The sequence below is a fragment of the Garra rufa genome, unplaced genomic scaffold, assembly GCF_049309525.1.
Source record: "Garra rufa unplaced genomic scaffold, GarRuf1.0 hap1_unplaced_003, whole genome shotgun sequence".
NCBI classification, from domain to species: Eukaryota; Metazoa; Chordata; class Actinopteri; order Cypriniformes; family Cyprinidae; genus Garra; species Garra rufa.
In genome coordinates this window covers 7,728,966-7,753,040 of record NW_027394278.1, presented here as the reverse complement: position 1 = coordinate 7,753,040, position 24,075 = coordinate 7,728,966, and the positions used below count along the sequence as shown (strand labels likewise).

At 51.1% G+C, this 24,075-nt stretch overlaps 28 non-coding genes across 28 annotated transcripts; 9 read left to right on the top strand and 19 right to left on the bottom strand.

Moving 5' to 3' along the window:
* Window positions 1-811: 811 nt before the first annotated feature.
* trnan-guu (transfer RNA asparagine (anticodon GUU)) lies at window positions 812-885 on the bottom strand. Its single transcript has one exon. It is a non-coding gene; the product is annotated as a tRNA-Asn (tRNA).
* Window positions 886-1,086: 201 nt separating this feature from the next.
* trnak-cuu (transfer RNA lysine (anticodon CUU)) lies at window positions 1,087-1,159 on the bottom strand. Its single transcript has one exon. It is a non-coding gene; the product is annotated as a tRNA-Lys (tRNA).
* An 868-nt stretch (window positions 1,160-2,027) lies between these two features.
* trnas-gcu (transfer RNA serine (anticodon GCU)) lies at window positions 2,028-2,109 on the top strand. The gene has a single exon. It is a non-coding gene; the product is annotated as a tRNA-Ser (tRNA).
* Window positions 2,110-3,109: 1,000 nt separating this feature from the next.
* trnan-guu (transfer RNA asparagine (anticodon GUU)) lies at window positions 3,110-3,183 on the bottom strand. The gene has a single exon. It is a non-coding gene; the product is annotated as a tRNA-Asn (tRNA).
* A 201-nt stretch (window positions 3,184-3,384) lies between these two features.
* On the bottom strand, window positions 3,385-3,457 carry trnak-cuu (transfer RNA lysine (anticodon CUU)). Its single transcript has one exon. It is a non-coding gene; the product is annotated as a tRNA-Lys (tRNA).
* An 847-nt stretch (window positions 3,458-4,304) lies between these two features.
* On the bottom strand, window positions 4,305-4,445 carry LOC141311059 (U4 spliceosomal RNA). Its single transcript, XR_012348524.1, has one exon. It is a non-coding gene; the product is annotated as a U4 spliceosomal RNA (small nuclear RNA).
* A 463-nt stretch (window positions 4,446-4,908) lies between these two features.
* trnas-gcu (transfer RNA serine (anticodon GCU)) lies at window positions 4,909-4,990 on the top strand. The gene has a single exon. It is a non-coding gene; the product is annotated as a tRNA-Ser (tRNA).
* Window positions 4,991-5,990: 1,000 nt separating this feature from the next.
* trnan-guu (transfer RNA asparagine (anticodon GUU)) lies at window positions 5,991-6,064 on the bottom strand. The gene has a single exon. It is a non-coding gene; the product is annotated as a tRNA-Asn (tRNA).
* A 1,142-nt stretch (window positions 6,065-7,206) lies between these two features.
* On the top strand, window positions 7,207-7,288 carry trnas-gcu (transfer RNA serine (anticodon GCU)). Its single transcript has one exon. It is a non-coding gene; the product is annotated as a tRNA-Ser (tRNA).
* A 1,000-nt stretch (window positions 7,289-8,288) lies between these two features.
* On the bottom strand, window positions 8,289-8,362 carry trnan-guu (transfer RNA asparagine (anticodon GUU)). The gene has a single exon. It is a non-coding gene; the product is annotated as a tRNA-Asn (tRNA).
* A 201-nt stretch (window positions 8,363-8,563) lies between these two features.
* trnak-cuu (transfer RNA lysine (anticodon CUU)) lies at window positions 8,564-8,636 on the bottom strand. Its single transcript has one exon. It is a non-coding gene; the product is annotated as a tRNA-Lys (tRNA).
* Window positions 8,637-9,483: 847 nt separating this feature from the next.
* On the bottom strand, window positions 9,484-9,624 carry LOC141311057 (U4 spliceosomal RNA). Its single transcript, XR_012348522.1, has one exon. It is a non-coding gene; the product is annotated as a U4 spliceosomal RNA (small nuclear RNA).
* Window positions 9,625-10,087: 463 nt separating this feature from the next.
* trnas-gcu (transfer RNA serine (anticodon GCU)) lies at window positions 10,088-10,169 on the top strand. Its single transcript has one exon. It is a non-coding gene; the product is annotated as a tRNA-Ser (tRNA).
* Window positions 10,170-11,169: 1,000 nt separating this feature from the next.
* trnan-guu (transfer RNA asparagine (anticodon GUU)) lies at window positions 11,170-11,243 on the bottom strand. The gene has a single exon. It is a non-coding gene; the product is annotated as a tRNA-Asn (tRNA).
* Window positions 11,244-12,385: 1,142 nt separating this feature from the next.
* Window positions 12,386-12,467, top strand: trnas-gcu (transfer RNA serine (anticodon GCU)). The gene has a single exon. It is a non-coding gene; the product is annotated as a tRNA-Ser (tRNA).
* Window positions 12,468-13,467: 1,000 nt separating this feature from the next.
* On the bottom strand, window positions 13,468-13,541 carry trnan-guu (transfer RNA asparagine (anticodon GUU)). Its single transcript has one exon. It is a non-coding gene; the product is annotated as a tRNA-Asn (tRNA).
* Window positions 13,542-13,742: 201 nt separating this feature from the next.
* On the bottom strand, window positions 13,743-13,815 carry trnak-cuu (transfer RNA lysine (anticodon CUU)). The gene has a single exon. It is a non-coding gene; the product is annotated as a tRNA-Lys (tRNA).
* Window positions 13,816-14,662: 847 nt separating this feature from the next.
* On the bottom strand, window positions 14,663-14,803 carry LOC141311055 (U4 spliceosomal RNA). Its single transcript, XR_012348521.1, has one exon. It is a non-coding gene; the product is annotated as a U4 spliceosomal RNA (small nuclear RNA).
* A 463-nt stretch (window positions 14,804-15,266) lies between these two features.
* Window positions 15,267-15,348, top strand: trnas-gcu (transfer RNA serine (anticodon GCU)). The gene has a single exon. It is a non-coding gene; the product is annotated as a tRNA-Ser (tRNA).
* Window positions 15,349-16,348: 1,000 nt separating this feature from the next.
* Window positions 16,349-16,422, bottom strand: trnan-guu (transfer RNA asparagine (anticodon GUU)). The gene has a single exon. It is a non-coding gene; the product is annotated as a tRNA-Asn (tRNA).
* Window positions 16,423-17,554: 1,132 nt separating this feature from the next.
* Window positions 17,555-17,695, bottom strand: LOC141311054 (U4 spliceosomal RNA). Its single transcript, XR_012348520.1, has one exon. It is a non-coding gene; the product is annotated as a U4 spliceosomal RNA (small nuclear RNA).
* A 463-nt stretch (window positions 17,696-18,158) lies between these two features.
* Window positions 18,159-18,240, top strand: trnas-gcu (transfer RNA serine (anticodon GCU)). Its single transcript has one exon. It is a non-coding gene; the product is annotated as a tRNA-Ser (tRNA).
* A 1,000-nt stretch (window positions 18,241-19,240) lies between these two features.
* trnan-guu (transfer RNA asparagine (anticodon GUU)) lies at window positions 19,241-19,314 on the bottom strand. The gene has a single exon. It is a non-coding gene; the product is annotated as a tRNA-Asn (tRNA).
* Window positions 19,315-20,446: 1,132 nt separating this feature from the next.
* LOC141311053 (U4 spliceosomal RNA) lies at window positions 20,447-20,587 on the bottom strand. The gene has a single exon (XR_012348519.1). It is a non-coding gene; the product is annotated as a U4 spliceosomal RNA (small nuclear RNA).
* A 463-nt stretch (window positions 20,588-21,050) lies between these two features.
* On the top strand, window positions 21,051-21,132 carry trnas-gcu (transfer RNA serine (anticodon GCU)). Its single transcript has one exon. It is a non-coding gene; the product is annotated as a tRNA-Ser (tRNA).
* Window positions 21,133-22,132: 1,000 nt separating this feature from the next.
* On the bottom strand, window positions 22,133-22,206 carry trnan-guu (transfer RNA asparagine (anticodon GUU)). The gene has a single exon. It is a non-coding gene; the product is annotated as a tRNA-Asn (tRNA).
* A 201-nt stretch (window positions 22,207-22,407) lies between these two features.
* On the bottom strand, window positions 22,408-22,480 carry trnak-cuu (transfer RNA lysine (anticodon CUU)). The gene has a single exon. It is a non-coding gene; the product is annotated as a tRNA-Lys (tRNA).
* An 868-nt stretch (window positions 22,481-23,348) lies between these two features.
* trnas-gcu (transfer RNA serine (anticodon GCU)) lies at window positions 23,349-23,430 on the top strand. The gene has a single exon. It is a non-coding gene; the product is annotated as a tRNA-Ser (tRNA).
* The last annotated feature ends 645 nt before the right edge of the window (window positions 23,431-24,075 follow it).

Below are 24,075 nucleotides of genomic sequence, written 5' to 3'. Positions count from 1 at the left end.
GCTAGTCCGTTGTGCTCGGCACGCCTTGGTTTGTGTGGGTTCGAATCCCATCCTCTTCATTTGATGCTTTAGCACCACTGAGAGCCCACCGGAACAGACAGGCCCAACCTGTTTACGATGGGTAGCGGCGAGCTGTGATTGTGCTGTAGTTTATTGATACCTGCCGCAAAGTCTTGAGAACATATTGACAAAACAACAAGTCTTCTGGCTCCGGCACGCTATGATCGGTGGACACCTCTTTGACGAGGGCCAACAACCAGCCACGCCAATAAAAGGAAACAAAACGAAGCAAGACTATCTTTCTCAACAAGCCTCCAGAGAGACTGGCAAAAATTGCCGATGCTGACTGTATTTCAAGTCATCCCGGTGGGGTATTGGGTATTGACTTTGTGGCAACATGGAACTTTTGCATCTACATTAATATTAGTCTGTTTCTTCTTATTCTGAGGTCACCGTAGCCACCAGATCCATTCTGCATTCCGATCTGATGGTCACTACAGTCCCCCGGTTCCAGTCCGTACCAAGAGCAGATGGTGGATCAGCACCTTCAGCCGAATGTCAGCGGATACTATGTCAACTAGATGAGCCCCAGAGACAGATCATCAGTAAAGAAGGCATCCACATGCCACAGCAAACTACTCGAGCTGGTGAAAATGTTCACCAAATGCCCGCCGCTGAGTTCTTTTAAAACAAGCCAGCTTATTGAAGGTGCACAAGATAAACGCCCTGAGAAAGCTGTGCCTCGCAACCCTAAGAATGGCATAGGCGTTAGTGGACACCTGACGCGCGTGCAAAACTCCGGCATTTCACACGTCCCTGGGTGGGCTCGAACCACCAACCTTTCGGTTAACAGCCGAACGCGCTAACCGATTGCGCCACAGAGACAGCCGCTGTTGCTTGCTGCCGCCGGATCACCGGTGTAAAAGCAAGGGTTAGGGTTAGTGATAGGGATTAAAATTGCTCGCACTAACAGCGACATCTGTTTTGAAAGATGTTTCCGGAGCTCGCAAAATCCACTCAGCCTGCGCGGCGAATGGGCACGCTGGAGCCCGCCACCCTTTTGGGAAGAAAGAGAGTCAACAAAGCCGCCCAACGTGGGGCTCGAACCCACGACCCTGAGATTAAGAGTCTCATGCTCTACCGACTGAGCTAGCCGGGCTGGTCGTGGGCTTCTTCACCGGGTCGGACCCAGTTTTCATCGGCCCCCAAATCACACAGGCGAAACGGAGGCTCTCGCGTTGTGCGAGACTGTCGAGCCCTCCCCGTGGGTAGGGCTTAGAGCAGGCTTAGAGTTTTCTTCTGTCGGTTTTGACCCAATCTGTTTTTGGGAAGCGCAGTTTGACCCAGCAGTGCGGGCCAACAACACGTTCTGTTTTGCCGCGTGAAGGCGGGTCAATGCTTTGGACAGCGTATGGTTGAGATGTGATTTTCCACCAATTTGGGGCACCTTTCTTAAGGAAATCAAGGATGATTTCATGGGAAAAGGCAAACTGCTGTAGCGTTTGGTTAACAATCGCGCCTCGGATAAACCTCATAGGCTACAATATTGCCTCTGCGAAAGAATGCCGGCGACGGTTGTGACCTTTGCAGGCACCTACGTGGATGTGAACCGACAAGGTGGTAGTAAGCTTTAAACTGCCGCACAAACAGTCTCCTGGCACGGGTTGCTGCACCGTGTTTCTACGGAACAGAATAGAGGTGTGTAAAAGACGGCTCATTCACTATTCCCTCTGTGCTCAAAACAGCCTGCTGAAAGCACAGCAGCAGCAGCTGAAAAGGTCCGCAGCATGGCCTCTCTCAGTCAGCAAGGGGGCGGGGAGGCCGAGTGGTTAAGGCGATGGACTGCTAATCCCATCCTTGTCGTTCGGTTCCTTTAGCACTGGACCTTAATCTAGGTCCTGGGGACCCCATGCTGAACTTTTTGTGTGTCCTCCTTATCTAACACACTCAGTTCAGTTCTTTGAGTTCTCTACTAATGAGCTGATGATCTGAATCGGGAGTGCTAAATAAAAGACGGCACGTAATACGACGAGGTGGCCGAGTGGTTAAGGCGATGGACTGCTAATCCATTGTGCTCTGCACGCGTGGGTTCGAATCCCATCCTCGTCGTTCGGTACATTTAGCAGTGATCCTCGGTCCTGGGGACCCCACTCTGCAATTTTTGTGTGTCTTCCCTATCTGACACACTCAGTCCAGTTCACTGAGCGCTCTACTAATGAGCTGGTGGTCTGAATCGGGAGTGTTAAACAAAAGGACCGCGCAAAACGAAAGGTGGTCGAGTGGTTAAGGCGATGCAAGGCTAGTCCGTTGTGCTCGGCACGCCTTGGTTTGTGTGGGTTCGAATCCCATCCTCTTCATTTGATGCTTTAGCACCACTGAGAGCCCACCGGAACAGACAGGCCCAACCTGTTTACGATGGGTAGCGGCGAGCTGTGATTGTGCTGTAGTTTATTGATACCTGCCGCAAAGTCTTGAGAACATATTGACAAAACAACAAGTCTTCTGGCTCCGGCACGCTATGATCGGTGGACACCTCTTTGACGAGGGCCAACAACCAGCCACGCCAATAAAAGGAAACAAAACGAAGCAAGACTATCTTTCTCAACAAGCCTCCAGAGAGACTGGCAAAAATTGCCGATGCTGACTGTATTTCAAGTCATCCCGGTGGGGTATTGGGTATTGACTTTGTGGCAACATGGAACTTTTGCATCTACATTAATATTAGTCTGTTTCTTCTTATTCTGAGGTCACCGTAGCCACCAGATCCATTCTGCATTCCGATCTGATGGTCACTACAGTCCCCCGGTTCCAGTCCGTACCAAGAGCAGATGGTGGATCAGCACCTTCAGCCGAATGTCAGCGGATACTATGTCAACTAGATGAGCCCCAGAGACAGATCATCAGTAAAGAAGGCATCCACATGCCACAGCAAACTACTCGAGCTGGTGAAAATGTTCACCAAATGCCCGCCGCTGAGTTCTTTTAAAACAAGCCAGCTTATTGAAGGTGCACAAGATAAACGCCCTGAGAAAGCTGTGCCTCGCAACCCTAAGAATGGCATAGGCGTTAGTGGACACCTGACGCGCGTGCAAAACTCCGGCATTTCACACGTCCCTGGGTGGGCTCGAACCACCAACCTTTCGGTTAACAGCCGAACGCGCTAACCGATTGCGCCACAGAGACAGCCGCTGTTGCTTGCTGCCGCCGGATCACCGGTGTAAAAGCAAGGGTTAGGGTTAGTGATAGGGATTAAAATTGCTCGCACTAACAGCGACATCTGTTTTGAAAGATGTTTCCGGAGCTCGCAAAATCCACTCAGCCTGCGCGGCGAATGGGCACGCTGGAGCCCGCCACCCTTTTGGGAAGAAAGAGAGTCAACAAAGCCGCCCAACGTGGGGCTCGAACCCACGACCCTGAGATTAAGAGTCTCATGCTCTACCGACTGAGCTAGCCGGGCTGGTCGTGGGCTTCTTCACCGGGTCGGACCCAGTTTTCATCGGCCCCCAAATCACACAGGCGAAACGGAGGCTCTCGCGTTGTGCGAGACTGTCGAGCCCTCCCCGTGGGTAGGGCTTAGAGCAGGCTTAGAGTTTTCTTCTGTCGGTTTTGACCCAATCTGTTTTTGGGAAGCGCAGTTTGACCCAGCAGTGCGGGCCAACAACACGTTCTGTTTTGCCGCGTGAAGGCGGGTCAATGCTTTGGACAGCGTATGGTTGAGATGTGATTTTCCACCAATTTGGGGCACCTTTCTTAAGGAAATCAAGGATGATTTCATGGGAAATGGCAAACTGCTGTAGCGTTTGGCTAACAAGCCAAAGCTACAAAGGATGTACCGGTGCCCCGTCGTCCGAGCAGAATCCACATTCGGCCGTAATCGGAGGTTACTACTAACGTTCGATTGTGTCTCATAGGGAGTTTGACACAGGGCCTCAGTGGAAAACAGGCCCTCGGCGGCTGAAACAAAAGACGAAGAAGGCATCCACATGCACATGGTTCAGGAGTGTTAAACAAAGAAACCACGCAAGATGACGAGGTGGTCCAGCGGGTAAGGCGGTGGAAGGCTAATACATTGTGCTCGACATGCACTGGAAGCTTTAGCGCCACTGAGAGCCCACCGGACCAGCCAGGCCCAACCTGTTTACGATGGGTAACGGTGAGCTGTAATTGCGCTGCAGTTTAATGATACCCGTCTTGAGGACATATTTACAAAACAACAAGCCTTCTGGCTCTGGCGCTCAATCATCAGCAGACACCTTTTCGACGAGAAACGAAACCAGGCTATTTTTTCTCAACAATACTCTAAGCCTCCAGAGAGGCTAGCAAAAATTGCCAAAGCTGACTGTATTTCAAGTCATCCTGGCGGGGTATTGGGTAAAGTTTTCAACCAGCAATGATCGCGCCTCGGATAAACCTCATAGGCTACAATATTGCCTCTGCGAAAGAATGCCGGCGACGGTCGTGACCTTTGCAGGCACCTACGTGGATGTGAACCGACAAGGTGGTAGCAAGCTTTAAACTGCCGCACAAACAGTCTCCTGGCACGGGTTGCTGCACCGTGTTTCTACGGAACAGATTAGAGGTGTGTAAAAGACGGCTCATTCACTATTCCCTCTGTGCTCAAAACAGCCTGCTGAAAGCACAGCAGCAGCAGCTGAAAAGGTCCGCAGCATGGCCTCTCTCAGTCAGCAAGGGGGCGGGGAGGCCGAGTGGTTAAGGCGATGGACTGCTAATCCCATCCTTGTCGTTCGGTTCCTTTAGCACTGGACCTTAATCTAGGTCCTGGGGACCCCATGCTGAACTTTTTGTGTGTCCTTCTTATCTAACACACTCAGTTCAGTTCTTTGAGTTCTCTACTAATGAGCTGATGATCTGAATCGGGAGTGCTAAATAAAAGACGGCAGGTAATACGACGAGGTGGCCGAGTGGTTAAGGCGATGGACTGCTAATCCATTGTGCTCTGCACGCGTGGGTTCGAATCCCATCCTCGTCGTTCGGTACATTTAGCAGTGATCCTCGGTCCTGGGGACCCCACTCTGCAATTTTTGTGTGTCTTCCCTATCTGACACACTCAGTCCAGTTCACTGAGCGCTCTACTAATGAGCTGGTGGTCTGAATCGGGAGTGTTAAACAAAAGGACCGCGCAAAACGAAAGGTGGTCGAGTGGTTAAGGCGATGCAAGGCTAGTCCGTTGTGCTCGGCACGCCTTGGTTTGTGTGGGTTCGAATCCCATCCTCTTCATTTGATGCTTTAGCACCACTGAGAGCCCACCGGAACAGACAGGCCCAACCTGTTTACGATGGGTAGCGGCGAGCTGTGATTGTGCTGTAGTTTATTGATAACTGCCGCAAAGTCTTGAGAACATATTGACAAAACAACAAGTCTTCTGGCTCCGGCACGCTATGATCGGTGGACACCTCTTTGACGAGGACCAACAACCAGCCACGCCAATAAAAGGAAACAAAACGAAGCAAGACTATCTTTCTCAACAAGCCTCCAGAGAGACTGGCAAAAATTGCCGATGCTGACTGTATTTCAAGTCATCCCGGTGGGGTATAGGGTATTGACTTTGTGGCAACATGGAACTTTTGCATCTACATTAATATTAGTCTGTTTCTTCTTATTCTGAGGTCACCGTAGCCACCAGATCCATTCTGCATTCCGATCTGATGGTCACTACAGTCCCCCGGTTCCAGTCCGTACCAAGAGCAGATGGTGGATCAGCACCTTCAGCCGAATGTCAGCGGATACTATGTCAACTAGATGAGCCCCAGAGACAGATCATCAGTAAAGAAGGCATCCACATGCCACAGCAAACTACTCGAGCTGGTGAAAATGTTCACCAAATGCCCGCCGCTGAGTTCTTTTAAAACAAGCCAGCTTATTGAAGGTGCACAAGATAAACGCCCTGAGAAAGCTGTGCCTCGCAACCCTAAGAATGGCATAGGCGTTAGTGGACACCTGACGCGCGTGCAAAACTCCGGCATTTCACACGTCCCTGGGTGGGCTCGAACCACCAACCTTTCGGTTAACAGCCGAACGCGCTAACCGATTGCGCCACAGAGACAGCCGCTGTTGCTTGCTGCCGCCGGATCACCGGTGTAAAAGCAAGGGTTAGGGTTAGTGATAGGGATTAAAATTGCTCGCACTAACAGCGACATCTGTTTTGAAAGATGTTTCCGGAGCTCGCAAAATCCACTCAGCCTGCGCGGCGAATGGGCACGCTGGAGCCCGCCACCCTTTTGGGAAGAAAGAGAGTCAACAAAGCCTCCCAACGTGGGGCTCGAACCCACGACCCTGAGATTAAGAGTCTCATGCTCTACCGACTGAGCTAGCCGGGCTGGTCGTGGGCTTCTTCACCGGGTCGGACCCAGTTTTCATCGGCCCCCAAATCACACAGGCGAAACGGAGGCTCTCGCGTTGTGCGAGACTGTCGAGCCCTCCCCGTGGGTAGGGCTTAGAGCAGGCTTAGAGTTTTCTTCTGTCGGTTTTGACCCAATCTGTTTTTGGGAAGCGCAGTTTGACCCAGCAGTGCGGGCCAACAACACGTTCTGTTTTGCCGCGTGAAGGCGGGTCAATGCTTTGGACAGCGTATGGTTGAGATGTGATTTTCCACCAATTTGGGGCACCTTTCTTAAGGAAATCAAGGATGATTTCATGGGAAAAGGCAAACTGCTGTAGCGTTTGGCTAACAATCGCACCTCGGATAAACCTCATAGGCTACAATATTGCCTCTGCGAAAGAATGCCGGCGACGGTTGTGACCTTTGCAGGCACCTACGTGGATGTGAACCGACAAGGTGGTAGTAAGCTTTAAACTGCCGCACAAACAGTCTCCTGGCACGGGTTGCTGCACCGTGTTTCTACGGAACAGAATAGAGGTGTGTAAAAGACGGCTCATTCACTATTCCCTCTGTGCTCAAAACAGCCTGCTGAAAGCACAGCAGCAGCAGCTGAAAAGGTCCGCAGCATGGCCTCTCTCAGTCAGCAAGGGGGCGGGGAGGCCGAGTGGTTAAGGCGATGGACTGCTAATCCCATCCTTGTCGTTCGGTTCCTTTAGCACTGGACCTTAATCTAGGTCCTGGGGACCCCATGCTGAACTTTTTGTGTGTCCTCCTTATCTAACACACTCAGTTCAGTTCTTTGAGTTCTCTACTAATGAGCTGATGATCTGAATCGGGAGTGCTAAATAAAAGACGGCACGTAATACGACGAGGTGGCCGAGTGGTTAAGGCGATGGACTGCTAATCCATTGTGCTCTGCACGCGTGGGTTCGAATCCCATCCTCGTCGTTCGGTACATTTAGCAGTGATCCTCGGTCCTGGGGACCCCACTCTGCAATTTTTGTGTGTCTTCCCTATCTGACACACTCAGTCCAGTTCACTGAGCGCTCTACTAATGAGCTGGTGGTCTGAATCGGGAGTGTTAAACAAAAGGACCACGCAAAACGAAAGGTGGTCGAGTGGTTAAGGCGATGCAAGGCTAGTCCGTTGTGCTCGGCACGCCTTGGTTTGTGTGGGTTCGAATCCCATCCTCTTCATTTGATGCTTTAGCACCACTGAGAGCCCACCGGAACAGACAGGCCCAACCTGTTTACGATGGGTAGCGGCGAGCTGTGATTGTGCTGTAGTTTATTGATACCTGCCGCAAAGTCTTGAGAACATATTGATAAAACAACAAGTCTTCTGGCTCCGGCACGCTATGATCGGTGGACACCTCTTTGACGAGGACCAACAACCAGCCACGCCAATAAAAGGAAACAAAACGAAGCAAGACTATCTTTCTCAACAAGCCTCCAGAGAGACTGGCAAAAATTGCCGATGCTGACTGTATTTCAAGTCATCCCGGTGGGGTATTGGGTATTGACTTTGTGGCAACATGGAACTTTTGCATCTACATTAATATTAGTCTGTTTCTTCTTATTCTGAGGTCACCGTAGCCACCAGATCCATTCTGCATTCCGATCTGATGGTCACTACAGTCCCCCGGTTCCAGTCCGTACCAAGAGCAGATGGTGGATCAGCACCTTCAGCCGAATGTCAGCGGATACTATGTCAACTAGATGAGCCCCAGAGACAGATCATCAGTAAAGAAGGCATCCACATGCCACAGCAAACTACTCGAGCTGGTGAAAATGTTCACCAAATGCCCGCCGCTGAGTTCTTTTAAAACAAGCCAGCTTATTGAAGGTGCACAAGATAAACGCCCTGAGAAAGCTGTGCCTCGCAACCCTAAGAATGGCATAGGCGTTAGTGGACACCTGACGCGCGTGCAAAACTCTGGCATTTCACACGTCCCTGGGTGGGCTCGAACCACCAACCTTTCGGTTAACAGCCGAACGCGCTAACCGATTGCGCCACAGAGACAGCCGCTGTTGCTTGCTGCCGCCGGATCACCGGTGTAAAAGCAAGGGTTAGGGTTAGTGATAGGGATTAAAATTGCTCGCACTAACAGCGACATCTGTTTTGAAAGATGTTTCCGGAGCTCGCAAAATCCACTCAGCCTGCGCGGCGAATGGGCACGCTGGAGCCCGCCACCCTTTTGGGAAGAAAGAGAGTCAACAAAGCCGCCCAACGTGGGGCTCGAACCCACGACCCTGAGATTAAGAGTCTCATGCTCTACCGACTGAGCTAGCCGGGCTGGTCGTGGGCTTCTTCACCGGGTCGGACCCAGTTTTCATCGGCCCCCAAATCACACAGGCGAAACGGAGGCTCTCGCGTTGTGCGAGACTGTCGAGCCCTCCCCGTGGGTAGGGCTTAGAGCAGGCTTAGAGTTTTCTTCTGTCGGTTTTGACCCAATCTGTTTTTGGGAAGCGCAGTTTGACCCAGCAGTGCGGGCCAACAACACGTTCTGTTTTGCCGCGTGAAGGCGGGTCAATGCTTTGGACAGCGTATGGTTGAGATGTGATTTTCCACCAATTTGGGGCACCTTTCTTAAGGAAATCAAGGATGATTTCATGGGAAATGGCAAACTGCTGTAGCGTTTGGCTAACAAGCCAAAGCTACAAAGGATGTACCGGTGCCCCGTCGTCCGAGCAGAATCCACATTCGGCCGTAATCGGAGGTTACTACTAACGTTCGATTGTGTCTCATAGGGAGTTTGACACAGGGCCTCAGTGGAAAACAGGCCCTCGGCGGCTGAAACAAAAGACGAAGAAGGCATCCACATGCACATGGTTCAGGAGTGTTAAACAAAGAAACCACGCAAGATGACGAGGTGGTCCAGCGGGTAAGGCGGTGGAAGGCTAATACATTGTGCTCGACATGCACTGGAAGCTTTAGCGCCACTGAGAGCCCACCGGACCAGCCAGGCCCAACCTGTTTACGATGGGTAACGGTGAGCTGTAATTGCGCTGCAGTTTAATGATACCCGTCTTGAGGACATATTTACAAAACAACAAGCCTTCTGGCTCTGGCGCTCAATCATCAGCAGACACCTTTTCGACGAGAAACGAAACCAGGCTATTTTTTCTCAACAATACTCTAAGCCTCCAGAGAGGCTAGCAAAAATTGCCAAAGCTGACTGTATTTCAAGTCATCCTGGCGGGGTATTGGGTAAAGTTTTCAACCAGCAATGATCGCGCCTCGGATAAACCTCATAGGCTACAATATTGCCTCTGCGAAAGAATGCCGGCGACGGTCGTGACCTTTGCAGGCACCTACGTGGATGTGAACCGACAAGGTGGTAGCAAGCTTTAAACTGCCGCACAAACAGTCTCCTGGCACGGGTTGCTGCACCGTGTTTCTACGGAACAGATTAGAGGTGTGTAAAAGACGGCTCATTCACTATTCCCTCTGTGCTCAAAACAGCCTGCTGAAAGCACAGCAGCAGCAGCTGAAAAGGTCCGCAGCATGGCCTCTCTCAGTCAGCAAGGGGGCGGGGAGGCCGAGTGGTTAAGGCGATGGACTGCTAATCCCATCCTTGTCGTTCGGTTCCTTTAGCACTGGACCTTAATCTAGGTCCTGGGGACCCCATGCTGAACTTTTTGTGTGTCCTTCTTATCTAACACACTCAGTTCAGTTCTTTGAGTTCTCTACTAATGAGCTGATGATCTGAATCGGGAGTGCTAAATAAAAGACGGCAGGTAATACGACGAGGTGGCCGAGTGGTTAAGGCGATGGACTGCTAATCCATTGTGCTCTGCACGCGTGGGTTCGAATCCCATCCTCGTCGTTCGGTACATTTAGCAGTGATCCTCGGTCCTGGGGACCCCACTCTGCAATTTTTGTGTGTCTTCCCTATCTGACACACTCAGTCCAGTTCACTGAGCGCTCTACTAATGAGCTGGTGGTCTGAATCGGGAGTGTTAAACAAAAGGACCGCGCAAAACGAAAGGTGGTCGAGTGGTTAAGGCGATGCAAGGCTAGTCCGTTGTGCTCGGCACGCCTTGGTTTGTGTGGGTTCGAATCCCATCCTCTTCATTTGATGCTTTAGCACCACTGAGAGCCCACCGGAACAGACAGGCCCAACCTGTTTACGATGGGTAGCGGCGAGCTGTGATTGTGCTGTAGTTTATTGATAACTGCCGCAAAGTCTTGAGAACATATTGACAAAACAACAAGTCTTCTGGCTCCGGCACGCTATGATCGGTGGACACCTCTTTGACGAGGACCAACAACCAGCCACGCCAATAAAAGGAAACAAAACGAAGCAAGACTATCTTTCTCAACAAGCCTCCAGAGAGACTGGCAAAAATTGCCGATGCTGACTGTATTTCAAGTCATCCCGGTGGGGTATAGGGTATTGACTTTGTGGCAACATGGAACTTTTGCATCTACATTAATATTAGTCTGTTTCTTCTTATTCTGAGGTCACCGTAGCCACCAGATCCATTCTGCATTCCGATCTGATGGTCACTACAGTCCCCCGGTTCCAGTCCGTACCAAGAGCAGATGGTGGATCAGCACCTTCAGCCGAATGTCAGCGGATACTATGTCAACTAGATGAGCCCCAGAGACAGATCATCAGTAAAGAAGGCATCCACATGCCACAGCAAACTACTCGAGCTGGTGAAAATGTTCACCAAATGCCCGCCGCTGAGTTCTTTTAAAACAAGCCAGCTTATTGAAGGTGCACAAGATAAACGCCCTGAGAAAGCTGTGCCTCGCAACCCTAAGAATGGCATAGGCGTTAGTGGACACCTGACGCGCGTGCGAAACTCCGGCATTTCACACGTCCCTGGGTGGGCTCGAACCACCAACCTTTCGGTTAACAGCCGAACGCGCTAACCGATTGCGCCACAGAGACAGCCGCTGTTGCTTGCTGCCGCCGGATCACCGGTGTAAAAGCAAGGGTTAGGGTTAGTGATAGGGATTAAAATTGCTCGCACTAACAGCGACATCTGTTTTGAAAGATGTTTCCGGAGCTCGCAAAATCCACTCAGCCTGCGCGGCGAATGGGCACGCTGGAGCCCGCCACCCTTTTGGGAAGAAAGAGAGTCAACAAAGCCTCCCAACGTGGGGCTCGAACCCACGACCCTGAGATTAAGAGTCTCATGCTCTACCGACTGAGCTAGCCGGGCTGGTCGTGGGCTTCTTCACCGGGTCGGACCCAGTTTTCATCGGCCCCCAAATCACACAGGCGAAACGGAGGCTCTCGCGTTGTGCGAGACTGTCGAGCCCTCCCCGTGGGTAGGGCTTAGAGCAGGCTTAGAGTTTTCTTCTGTCGGTTTTGACCCAATCTGTTTTTGGGAAGCGCAGTTTGACCCAGCAGTGCGGGCCAACAACACGTTCTGTTTTGCCGCGTGAAGGCGGGTCAATGCTTTGGACAGCGTATGGTTGAGATGTGATTTTCCACCAATTTGGGGCACCTTTCTTAAGGAAATCAAGGATGATTTCATGGGAAAAGGCAAACTGCTGTAGCGTTTGGCTAACAATCGCGCCTCGGATAAACCTCATAGGCTACAATATTGCCTCTGCGAAAGAATGCCGGCGACGGTTGTGACCTTTGCAGGCACCTACGTGGATGTGAACCGACAAGGTGGTAGTAAGCTTTAAACTGCCGCACAAACAGTCTCCTGGCACGGGTTGCTGCACCGTGTTTCTACGGAACAGAATAGAGGTGTGTAAAAGACGGCTCATTCACTATTCCCTCTGTGCTCAAAACAGCCTGCTGAAAGCACAGCAGCAGCAGCTGAAAAGGTCCGCAGCATGGCCTCTCTCAGTCAGCAAGGGGGCGGGGAGGCCGAGTGGTTAAGGCGATGGACTGCTAATCCCATCCTTGTCGTTCGGTTCCTTTAGCACTGGACCTTAATCTAGGTCCTGGGGACCCCATGCTGAACTTTTTGTGTGTCCTCCTTATCTAACACACTCAGTTCAGTTCTTTGAGTTCTCTACTAATGAGCTGATGATCTGAATCGGGAGTGCTAAATAAAAGACGGCACGTAATACGACGAGGTGGCCGAGTGGTTAAGGCGATGGACTGCTAATCCATTGTGCTCTGCACGCGTGGGTTCGAATCCCATCCTCGTCGTTCGGTACATTTAGCAGTGATCCTCGGTCCTGGGGACCCCACTCTGCAATTTTTGTGTGTCTTCCCTATCTGACACACTCAGTCCAGTTCACTGAGCGCTCTACTAATGAGCTGGTGGTCTGAATCGGGAGTGTTAAACAAAAGGACCACGCAAAACGAAAGGTGGTCGAGTGGTTAAGGCGATGCAAGGCTAGTCCGTTGTGCTCGGCACGCCTTGGTTTGTGTGGGTTCGAATCCCATCCTCTTCATTTGATGCTTTAGCACCACTGAGAGCCCACCGGAACAGACAGGCCCAACCTGTTTACGATGGGTAGCGGCGAGCTGTGATTGTGCTGTAGTTTATTGATACCTGCCGCAAAGTCTTGAGAACATATTGATAAAACAACAAGTCTTCTGGCTCCGGCACGCTATGATCGGTGGACACCTCTTTGACGAGGACCAACAACCAGCCACGCCAATAAAAGGAAACAAAACGAAGCAAGACTATCTTTCTCAACAAGCCTCCAGAGAGACTGGCAAAAATTGCCGATGCTGACTGTATTTCAAGTCATCCCGGTGGGGTATTGGGTATTGACTTTGTGGCAACATGGAACTTTTGCATCTACATTAATATTAGTCTGTTTCTTCTTATTCTGAGGTCACCGTAGCCACCAGATCCATTCTGCATTCCGATCTGATGGTCACTACAGTCCCCCGGTTCCAGTCCGTACCAAGAGCAGATGGTGGATCAGCACCTTCAGCCGAATGTCAGCGGATACTATGTCAACTAGATGAGCCCCAGAGACAGATCATCAGTAAAGAAGGCATCCACATGCCACAGCAAACTACTCGAGCTGGTGAAAATGTTCACCAAATGCCCGCCGCTGAGTTCTTTTAAAACAAGCCAGCTTATTGAAGGTGCACAAGATAAACGCCCTGAGAAAGCTGTGCCTCGCAACCCTAAGAATGGCATAGGCGTTAGTGGACACCTGACGCGCGTGCAAAACTCTGGCATTTCACACGTCCCTGGGTGGGCTCGAACCACCAACCTTTCGGTTAACAGCCGAACGCGCTAACCGATTGCGCCACAGAGACAGCCGCTGTTGCTTGCTGCCGCCGGATCACCGGTGTAAAAGCAAGGGTTAGGGTTAGTGATAGGGATTAAAATTGCTCGCACTAACAGCGACATCTGTTTTGAAAGATGTTTCCGGAGCTCGCAAAATCCACTCAGCCTGCGCGGCGAATGGGCACGCTGGAGCCCGCCACCCTTTTGGGAAGAAAGAGAGTCAACAAAGCCGCCCAACGTGGGGCTCGAACCCACGACCCTGAGATTAAGAGTCTCATGCTCTACCGACTGAGCTAGCCGGGCTGGTCGTGGGCTTCTTCACCGGGTCGGACCCAGTTTTCATCGGCCCCCAAATCACACAGGCGAAACGGAGGCTCTCGCGTTGTGCGAGACTGTCGAGCCCTCCCCGTGGGTAGGGCTTAGAGCAGGCTTAGAGTTTTCTTCTGTCGGTTTTGACCCAATCTGTTTTTGGGAAGCGCAGTTTGACCCAGCAGTGCGGGCCAACAACACGTTCTGTTTTGCCGCGTGAAGGCGGGTCAATGCTTTGGACAGCGTATGGTTGAGATGTGATTTTCCACCAATTTGGGGCACCTTTCTTAAGGAAATCAAGGATGATTTCATGGGAAATGGCAAACTGCTGTAGCGTTTGGCTAACAAGCCAAAGCTACAAAGGATGTACCGGTGCCCCGTCGTCCGAGCAGAATCCACATTCGGCCGTAATCGGAGGTTACTACTAACGTTCGATTGTGTCTCATAGGGAGTTTGACACAGGGCCTCAGTGGAAAACAGGCCCTCGGCGGCTGAAACAAAAGACGAAGAAGGCATCCACATGCACATGGTTCAGGAGTGTTAAACAAAGAAACCACGCAAGATGACGAGGTGGTCCAGCGGGTAAGGCGGTGGAAGGCTAATACATTGTGCTCGACATGCACTGGAAGCTTTAGCGCCACTGAGAGCCCACCGGACCAGCCAGGCCCAACCTGTTTACGATGGGTAACGGTGAGCTGTAATTGCGCTGCAGTTTAATGATACCCGTCTTGAGGACATATTTACAAAACAACAAGCCTTCTGGCTCTGGCGCTCAATCATCAGCAGACACCTTTTCGACGAGAAACGAAACCAGGCTATTTTTTCTCAACAATACTCTAAGCCTCCAGAGAGGCTAGCAAAAATTGCCAAAGCTGACTGTATTTCAAGTCATCCTGGCGGGGTATTGGGTAAAGTTTTCAACCAGCAATGATCGCGCCTCGGATAAACCTCATAGGCTACAATATTGCCTCTGCGAAAGAATGCCGGCGACGGTCGTGACCTTTGCAGGCACCTACGTGGATGTGAACCGACAAGGTGGTAGCAAGCTTTAAACTGCCGCACAAACAGTCTCCTGGCACGGGTTGCTGCACCGTGTTTCTACGGAACAGATTAGAGGTGTGTAAAAGACGGCTCATTCACTATTCCCTCTGTGCTCAAAACAGCCTGCTGAAAGCACAGCAGCAGCAGCTGAAAAGGTCCGCAGCATGGCCTCTCTCAGTCAGCAAGGGGGCGGGGAGGCCGAGTGGTTAAGGCGATGGACTGCTAATCCCATCCTTGTCGTTCGGTTCCTTTAGCACTGGACCTTAATCTAGGTCCTGGGGACCCCATGCTGAACTTTTTGTGTGTCCTTCTTATCTAACACACTCAGTTCAGTTCTTTGAGTTCTCTACTAATGAGCTGATGATCTGAATCGGGAGTGCTAAATAAAAGACGGCACGTAATACGACGAGGTGGCCGAGTGGTTAAGGCGATGGACTGCTAATCCATTGTGCTCTGCACGCGTGGGTTCGAATCCCATCCTCGTCGTTCGTTACATTTAGCAGTTATCCTCGGTCCTGGGGACCCCACTCTGCAATTTTTGTGTGTCTTCCCTATCTGACACACTCAGTCCAGTTCACTGAGCGCTCTACTAATGAGCTGGTGGTCTGAATCGGGAGTGTTAAACAAAAGGACCGCGCAAAACGAAAGGTGGTCGAGTGGTTAAGGCGATGCAAGGCTAGTCCGTTGTGCTCGGCACGCCTTGGTTTGTGTGGGTTCGAATCCCATCCTCTTCATTTGATGCTTTAGCACCACTGAGAGCCCACCGGAACAGACAGGCCCAACCTGTTTACGATGGGTAGCGGCGAGCTGTGATTGTGCTGTAGTTTATTGATAACTGCCGCAAAGTCTTGAGAACATATTGACAAAACAACAAGTCTTCTGGCTCCGGCACGCTATGATCGGTGGACACCTCTTTGACGAGGACCAACAACCAGCCACGCCAATAAAAGGAAACAAAACGAAGCAAGACTATCTTTCTCAACAAGCCTCCAGAGAGACTGGCAAAAATTGCCGATGCTGACTGTATTTCAAGTCATCCCGGTGGGGTATAGGGTATTGACTTTGTGGCAACATGGAACTTTTGCATCTACATTAATATTAGTCTGTTTCTTCTTATTCTGAGGTCACCGTAGCCACCAGATCCATTCTGCATTCCGATCTGATGGTCACTACAGTCCCCCGGTTCCAGTCCGTACCAAGAGCAGATGGTGGATCAGCACCTTCAGCCGAATGTCAGCGGATACTATGTCAACTAGATGAGCCCCAGAGACAGATCATCAGTAAAGAAGGCATCCACATGCCACAGCAAACTACTCGAGCTGGTGAAAATGTTCACCAAATGCCCGCCGCTGAGTTCTTTTAAAACAAGCCAGCTTATTGAAGGTGCACAAGATAAACGCCCTGAGAAAGCTGTGCCTCGCAACCCTAAGAATGGCATAGGCGTTAGTGTACACCTGACGCGCGTGCAAAACTCCGGCATTTCACACGTCCCTGGGTGGGCTCGAACCACCAACCTTTCGGTTAACAGCCGAACGCGCTAACCGATTGCGCCACAGAGACAGCCGCTGTTGCTTGCTGCCGCCGGATCACCGGTGTAAAAGCAAGGGTTAGGGTTAGTGATAGGGATTAAAATTGCTCGCACTAACAGCGACATCTGTTTTGAAAGATGTTTCCGGAGCTCGCAAAATCCACTCAGCCTGCGCGGCGAATGGGCACGCTGGAGCCCGCCACCCTTTTGGGAAGAAAGAGAGTCAACAAAGCCTCCCAACGTGGGGCTCGAACCCACGACCCTGAGATTAAGAGTCTCATGCTCTACCGACTGAGCTAGCCGGGCTGGTCGTGGGCTTCTTCACCGGGTCGGACCCAGGTTTCATCGGCCCCCAAATCACACAGGCGAAACGGAGGCTCTCGCGTTGTGCGAGACTGTCGAGCCCTCCCCGTGGGTAGGGCTTAGAGCAGGCTTAGAGTTTTCTTCTGTCGGTTTTGACCCAATCTGTTTTTGGGAAGCGCAGTTTGACCCAGCAGTGCGGGCCAACAACACGTTCTGTTTTGCCGCGTGAAGGCGGGTCAATGCTTTGGACAGCGTATGGTTGAGATGTGATTTTCCACCAATTTGGGGCACCTTTCTTAAGGAAATCAAGGATGATTTCATGGGAAATGGCAAACTGCTGTAGCGTTTGGCTAACAAGCCAAAGCTACAAAGGATGTACCGGTGCCGCGTCGTCCGAGCAGAATCCACATTCGGCCGTAATCGGAGGTTACTACTAACGTTCGATTGTGTCTCATAGGGAGTTTGACACAGGGCCTCAGTGGAAAACAGGCCCTCGGCGGCTGAAACAAAAGACGAAGAAGGCATCCACATGCACATGGTTCAGGAGTGTTAAACAAAGAAACCACGCAAGATGACGAGGTGGTCCAGCGGGTAAGGCGGTGGAAGGCTAATACATTGTGCTCGACATGCACTGGAAGCTTTAGCGCCACTGAGAGCCCACCGGACCAGACAGGCCCAACCTGTTTACGATGGGTAACGGTGAGCTGTAATTGCGCTGCAGTTTAATGATACCCGTCTTGAGGACATATTTACAAAACAACAAGCCTTCTGGCTCTGGCGCTCAATCATCAGCAGACACCTTTTCGAAGAGAAACAAAACCTAAACGAAACAAGGCTATTTTTTCTCAACAATACTCTAAGCCTCCAGAGAGGCTAGCAAAAATTGCCAAAGCTGACTGTATTTCAAGTCATCCTGGCGGGGTATTGGGTAAAGTTTTCAACCAGCAATGATCGCGCCTCGGATAAACCTCATAGGCTACAATATTGCCTCTGCGAAAGAATGCCGGCGACGGTCGTGACCTTTGCAGGCACCTACGTGGATGTGAACCGACAAGGTGGTAGCAAGCTTTAAACTGCCGCACAAACAGTCTCCTGGCACGGGTTGCTGCACCGTGTTTCTACGGAACAGATTAGAGGTGTGTAAAAGACGGCTCATTCACTATTCCCTCTGTGCTCAAAACAGCCTGCTGAAAGCACAGCAGCAGCAGCTGAAAAGGTCCGCAGCATGGCCTCTCTCAGTCAGCAAGGGGGCGGGGAGGCCGAGTGGTTAAGGCGATGGACTGCTAATCCCATCCTTGTCGTTCGGTTCCTTTAGCACTGGACCTTAATCTAGGTCCTGGGGACCCCATGCTGAACTTTTTGTGTGTCCTTCTTATCTAACACACTCAGTTCAGTTCTTTGAGTTCTCTACTAATGAGCTGATGATCTGAATCGGGAGTGCTAAATAAAAGACGGCACGTAATACGACGAGGTGGCCGAGTGGTTAAGGCGATGGACTGCTAATCCATTGTGCTCTGCACGCGTGGGTTCGAATCCCATCCTCGTCGTTCGTTACATTTAGCAGTGATCCTCGGTCCTGGGGACCCCACTCTGCAATTTTTGTGTGTCTTCCCTATCTGACACACTCAGTCCAGTTCACTGAGCGCTCTACTAATGAGCTGGTGGTCTGAATCGGGAGTGTTAAACAAAAGGACCGCGCAAAACGAAAGGTGGTCGAGTGGTTAAGGCGATGCAAGGCTAGTCCGTTGTGCTCGGCACGCCTTGGTTTGTGTGGGTTCGAATCCCATCCTCTTCATTTGATGCTTTAGCACCACTGAGAGCCCACCGGAACAGACAGGCCCAACCTGTTTACGATGGGTAGCGGCGAGCTGTGATTGTGCTGTAGTTTATTGATAACTGCCGCAAAGTCTTGAGAACATATTGACAAAACAACAAGTCTTCTGGCTCCGGCACGCTATGATCGGTGGACACCTCTTTGACGAGGACCAACAACCAGCCACGCCAATAAAAGGAAACAAAACGAAGCAAGACTATCTTTCTCAACAAGCCTCCAGAGAGACTGGCAAAAATTGCCGATGCTGACTGTATTTCAAGTCATCCCGGTGGGGTATAGGGTATTGACTTTGTGGCAACATGGAACTTTTGCATCTACATTAATATTAGTCTGTTTCTTCTTATTCTGAGGTCACCGTAGCCACCAGATCCATTCTGCATTCCGATCTGATGGTCACTACAGTCCCCCGGTTCCAGTCCGTACCAAGAGCAGATGGTGGATCAGCACCTTCAGCCGAATGTCAGCGGATACTATGTCAACTAGATGAGCCCCAGAGACAGATCATCAGTAAAGAAGGCATCCACATGCCACAGCAAACTACTCGAGCTGGTGAAAATGTTCACCAAATGCCCGCCGCTGAGTTCTTTTAAAACAAGCCAGCTTATTGAAGGTGCACAAGATAAACGCCCTGAGAAAGCTGTGCCTCGCAACCCTAAGAATGGCATAGGCGTTAGTGTACACCTGACGCGCGTGCAAAACTCCGGCATTTCACACGTCCCTGGGTGGGCTCGAACCACCAACCTTTCGGTTAACAGCCGAACGCGCTAACCGATTGCGCCACAGAGACAGCCGCTGTTGTTTGCTGCCGCCGGATCACCGGTGTAAAAGCAAGGGTTAGGGTTAGTGATAGGGATTAAAATTGCTCGCACTAACAGCGACATCTGTTTTGAAAGATGTTTCCGGAGCTCGCAAAATCCACTCAGCCTGCGCGGCGAATGGGCACGCTGGAGCCCGCCACCCTTTTGGGAAGAAAGAGAGTCAACAAAGCCTCCCAACGTGGGGCTCGAACCCACGACCCTGAGATTAAGAGTCTCATGCTCTACCGACTGAGCTAGCCGGGCTGGTCGTGGGCTTCTTCACCGGGTCGGACCCAGGTTTCATCGGCCCCCAAATCACACAGGCGAAACGGAGGCTCTCGCGTTGTGCGAGACTGTCGAGCCCTCCCCGTGGGTAGGGCTTAGAGCAGGCTTAGAGTTTTCTTCTGTCGGTTTTGACCCAATCTGTTTTTGGGAAGCGCAGTTTGACCCAGCAGTGCGGGCCAACAACACGTTCTGTTTTGCCGCGTGAAGGCGGGTCAATGCTTTGGACAGCGTATGGTTGAGATGTGATTTTCCACCAATTTGGGGCACCTTTCTTAAGGAAATCAAGGATGATTTCATGGGAAATGGCAAACTGCTGTAGCGTTTGGCTAACAAGCCAAAGCTACAAAGGATGTACCGGTGCCGCGTCGTCCGAGCAGAATCCACATTCGGCCGTAATCGGAGGTTACTACTAACGTTCGATTGTGTCTCATAGGGAGTTTGACACAGGGCCTCAGTGGAAAACAGGCCCTCGGCGGCTGAAACAAAAGACGAAGAAGGCATCCACATGCACATGGTTCAGGAGTGTTAAACAAAGAAACCACGCAAGATGACGAGGTGGTCCAGCGGGTAAGGCGGTGGAAGGCTAATACATTGTGCTCGACATGCACTGGAAGCTTTAGCACCACTGAGAGCCCACCGGACCAGACAGGCCCAACCTGTTTACGATGGGTAACGGTGAGCTGTAATTGCGCTGCAGTTTAATGATACCCGTCTTGAGGACATATTTACAAAACAACAAGCCTTCTGGCTCTGGCGCTCAATCATCAGCAGACACCTTTTCGAAGAGAAACAAAACCTAAACGAAACAAGGCTATTTTTTCTCAACAATACTCTAAGCCTCCAGAGAGGCTAGCAAAAATTGCCAAAGCTGACTGTATTTCAAGTCATCCTGGCGGGGTATTGGGTAAAGTTTTCAACCAGCAATGATCGCGCCTCGGATAAACCTCATAGGCTACAATATTGCCTCTGCGAAAGAATGCCGGCAACGGTCGTGACCTTTGCAGGCACCTACGTGGATGTGAACCGACAAGGTGGTAGCAAGCTTTAAACTGCCGCACAAACAGTCTCCTGGCACGGGTTGCTGCACCGTGTTTCTACGAAACAGATTAGAGGTGTGTAAAAGACGGCTCATTCACTATTCCCTCTGTGCTCAAAACAGCCTGCTGAAAGCACAGCAGCAGCAGCTGAAAAGGTCCGCAGCATGGCCTCTCTCAGTCAGCAAGGGGGCGGGGAGGCCGAGTGGTTAAGGCGATGGACTGCTAATCCCATCCTTGTCGTTCGGTTCCTTTAGCACTGGACCTTAATCTAGGTCCTGGGGACCCCATGCTGAACTTTTTGTGTGTCCTTCTTATCTAACACACTCAGTTCAGTTCTTTGAGTTCTCTACTAATGAGCTGATGATCTGAATCGGGAGTGCTAAATAAAAGACGGCACGTAATACGACGAGGTGGCCGAGTGGTTAAGGCGATGGACTGCTAATCCATTGTGCTCTGCACGCGTGGGTTCGAATCCCATCCTCGTCGTTCGGTACATTTAGCAGTGATCCTCGGTCCTGGGGACCCCACTCTGCAATTTTTGTGTGTCTTCCCTATCTGACACACTCAGTCCAGTTCACTGAGCGCTCTACTAATGAGCTGGTGGTCTGAATCGGGAGTGTTAAACAAAAGGACCGCGCAAAACGAAAGGTGGTCGAGTGGTTAAGGCGATGCAAGGCTAGTCCGTTGTGCTCGGCACGCCTTGGTTTGTGTGGGTTCGAATCCCATCCTCTTCATTTGATGCTTTAGCACCACTGAGAGCCCACCGGAACAGACAGGCCCAACCTGTTTACGATGGGTAGCGGCGAGCTGTGATTGTGCTGTAGTTTATTGATACCTGCCGCAAAGTCTTGAGAACATATTGACAAAACAACAAGTCTTCTGGCTCCGGCACGCTATGATCGGTGGACACCTCTTTGACGAGGGCCAACAACCAGCCACGCCAATAAAAGGAAACAAAACGAAGCAAGACTATCTTTCTCAACAAGCCTCCAGAGAGACTGGCAAAAATTGCCGATGCTGACTGTATTTCAAGTCATCCCGGTGGGGTATTGGGTATTGACTTTGTGGCAACATGGAACTTTTGCATCTACATTAATATTAGTCTGTTTCTTCTTATTCTGAGGTCACCGTAGCCACCAGATCCATTCTGCATTCCGATCTGATGGTCACTACAGTCCCCCGGTTCCAGTCCGTACCAAGAGCAGATGGTGGATCAGCACCTTCAGCCGAATGTCAGCGGATACTATGTCAACTAGATGAGCCCCAGAGACAGATCATCAGTAAAGAAGGCATCCACATGCCACAGCAAACTACTCGAGCTGGTGAAAATGTTCACCAAATGCCCGCCGCTGAGTTCTTTTAAAACAAGCCAGCTTATTGAAGGTGCACAAGATAAACGCCCTGAGAAAGCTGTGCCTCGCAACCCTAAGAATGGCATAGGCGTTAGTGGACACCTGACGCGCGTGCAAAACTCCGGCATTTCACACGTCCCTGGGTGGGCTCGAACCACCAACCTTTCGGTTAACAGCCGAACGCGCTAACCGATTGCGCCACAGAGACAGCCGCTGTTGCTTGCTGCCGCCGGATCACCGGTGTAAAAGCAAGGGTTAGGGTTAGTGATAGGGATTAAAATTGCTCACACTAACAGCGACATCTGTTTTGAAAGATGTTTCCGGAGCTCGCAAAATCCACTCAGCCTGCGCGGCGAATGGGCACGCTGGAGCCCGCCACCCTTTTGGGAAGAAAGAGAGTCAACAAAGCCGCCCAACGTGGGGCTCGAACCCACGACCCTGAGATTAAGAGTCTCATGCTCTACCGACTGAGCTAGCCGGGCTGGTCGTGGGCTTCTTCACCGGGTCGGACCCCGTTTTCATCGGCCCCCAAATCACACAGGCGAAACGGAGGCTCTCGCGTTGTGCGAGACTGTCGAGCCCTCCCCGTGGGTAGGGCTTAGAGCAGGCTTAGAGTTTTCTTCTGTCGGTTTTGACCCAATCTGTTTTTGGGAAGCGCAGTTTGACCCAGCAGTGCGGGCCAACAACACGTTCTGTTTTGCCGCGTGAAGGCGGGTCAATGCTTTGGACAGCGTATGGTTGAGATGTGATTTTCCACCAATTTGGGGCACCTTTCTTAAGGAAATCAAGGATGATTTCATGGGAAAAGGCAAACTGCTGTAGCGTTTGGCTAACAATCGCGCCTCGGATAAACCTCATAGGCTACAATATTGCCTCTGCGAAAGAATGCCGGCGACGGTTGTGACCTTTGCAGGCACCTACGTGGATGTGAACCGACAAGGTGGTAGTAAGCTTTAAACTGCCGCACAAACAGTCTCCTGGCACGGGTTGCTGCACCGTGTTTCTACGGAACAGAATAGAGGTGTGTAAAAGACGGCTCATTCACTATTCCCTCTGTGCTCAAAACAGCCTGCTGAAAGCACAGCAGCAGCAGCTGAAAAGGTCCGCAGCATGGCCTCTCTCAGTCAGCAAGGGGGCGGGGAGGCCGAGTGGTTAAGGCGATGGACTGCTAATCCCATCCTTGTCGTTCGGTTCCTTTAGCACTGGACCTTAATCTAGGTCCTGGGGACCCCATGCTGAACTTTTTGTGTGTCCTCCTTATCTAACACACTCAGTTCAGTTCTTTGAGTTCTCTACTAATGAGCTGATGATCTGAATCGGGAGTGCTAAATAAAAGACGGCACGTAATACGACGAGGTGGCCGAGTGGTTAAGGCGATGGACTGCTAATCCATTGTGCTCTGCACGCGTGGGTTCGAATCCCATCCTCGTCGTTCGGTACATTTAGCAGTGATCCTCGGTCCTGGGGACCCCACTCTGCAATTTTTGTGTGTCTTCCCTATCTGACACACTCAGTCCAGTTCACTGAGCGCTCTACTAATGAGCTGGTGGTCTGAATCGGGAGTGTTAAACAAAAGGACCGCGCAAAACGAAAGGTGGTCGAGTGGTTAAGGCGATGCAAGGCTAGTCCGTTGTGCTCGGCACGCCTTGGTTTGTGTGGGTTCGAATCCCATCCTCTTCATTTGATGCTTTAGCACCACTGAGAGCCCACCGGAACAGACAGGCCCAACCTGTTTACGATGGGTAGCGGCGAGCTGTGATTGTGCTGTAGTTTATTGATACCTGCCGCAAAGTCTTGAGAACATATTGATAAAACAACAAGTCTTCTGGCTCCGGCACGCTATGATCGGTGGACACCTCTTTGACGAGGACCAACAACCAGCCACGCCAATAAAAGGAAACAAAACGAAGCAAGACTATCTTTCTCAACAAGCCTCCAGAGAGACAGATCATCAGTAAAGAAGGCATCCACATGCCACAGCAAACTACTCGAGCTGGTGAAAATGTTCACCAAATGCCCGCCGCTGAGTTCTTTTAAAACAAGCCAGCTTATTGAAGGTGCACAAGATAAACGCCCT